Raw genomic sequence first — 1,581 nt, 5'->3', positions numbered from 1 at the left:
GTACTTTATATGTTATTCTTCAAAATGTGCCAGATGTATTTACTTCCCCCAGTAATCAAAGTTTCAAATAAAATTATACCTTCACCTATTATTAAAACCAGAAAAGTAGATAAAAAGGAGAAGCACACAGAGACACACACAGACACACACACACACACAGACACAGACAGACACAGACACAGACACACAGACACAGACACACACAGACACACACAGACACACACAGACACAGACACACACACACACACACATATATATGTATATTTCATTTCATTTTCATTTTTCATTTTATTATATTTGTATACCGCCCTTCTCCCGAAGGACTCAGGGCGGTGAACAGGGCATATATAAAAATACAGAATACAAAAATTAAAAAGAATTAAATAGTAGCCCAGCTAAAACAATCAATAATAATATAAAAATCCCCATTAAAACCCCAACACATCCCCCATCAGGCCAGGCCGGCTTGTTCAAATAGATGGGTCTTCAGACCGCGTCGGAAGGAGCGAAGGTCAGGTGCCATCCGGAGCTCGACCAGCAACTGATTCCATAAAGCCGGAGCACCCACAGAGAAGGCCCTCCCCCTGGGGGCCGCCAGCCGACATTCTCTGACCGGAGGCACCCTGAGGAGGCCCTCTCTGTGGGAACGCACAGGGCGGAGGGAAGTTGACACCGGCAGCAGGTGATCCCCGAGGTACTCCGGACCCATGCCATGTAGGGCCTTAAAGACGATTACCAGAACCTTGAATCTCACCCGGAAGACAACTGGTAACCAATGCAGCTCGCGGAGCAAAGGTGTAACATGGGAGTACCGGGAGACTCCCAGGACAACTCTTGCGGCTGCATTCTGTACCAGCTGGAGCCTCCGAGTGGTCTTCAAGGGAAGCCCCATGTAGAGAGCATTGCAGTAGTCCAGACGAGAGGTCATGAGCGCATGAGTGACCGTACACAGGGCATCCCGGTCCAGATAGGGCCGCAACTGGCACACCAGGCGAACCTGGGCGAAAGCCCCCCTAGTCACAGCTACTATATGATCTTCCAGAGTAAGCCGCGAATCTAGGAGGACTCCCAAGTTGCGAGCCCTATCTACGGGGGTAAAAGCTCACCCCCCATGGAAAGAGGTGGAATATTCTGAATATCCCGGGATGCCGGAATGCACAGCCACTCAGTCTTGTCAGGGTTGAGCTGAAGTCTGTTCCTCCCCATCCAGACCCGAACTGCCTCCAGGCAACGGGACATCACGTCGAGGGCATCACTGGGGTGGTGTTAAATGTTTGTTAAGCATTCAGAATACACTTGCTTAGTCCCAGACACGGGACAAATCTTATTTCCTGTTTCAGCCTAGCCCAAGGCCATCTACAGGCAGTAGCCACAGCAGTGGCAGCTTATATTTGTGTAAATTTTTTGGCTTGCTAGCTTTGGTTTCTTGGTGAATAATAGTGGAAATCCTTTGTATTATTTATTCCCTAACAGAGAATTAGTTTTATTAAGAATTCTTGAACACAGTGAAATAATTGCTGGGTAGTTTGCATTACAGCAGATAAGGCAGCAATTGCACCCATCCTTGTATGAGAATAACCT

The sequence above is a fragment of the Vipera berus genome (assembly GCF_964194415.1).
Source record: "Vipera berus genome assembly, chromosome: 2".
Classification (NCBI taxonomy): domain Eukaryota; kingdom Metazoa; phylum Chordata; class Lepidosauria; order Squamata; family Viperidae; genus Vipera; species Vipera berus.
The sequence above is the reverse complement of the archived record's forward strand: the minus strand, read 5'-3'. Positions refer to the sequence as shown.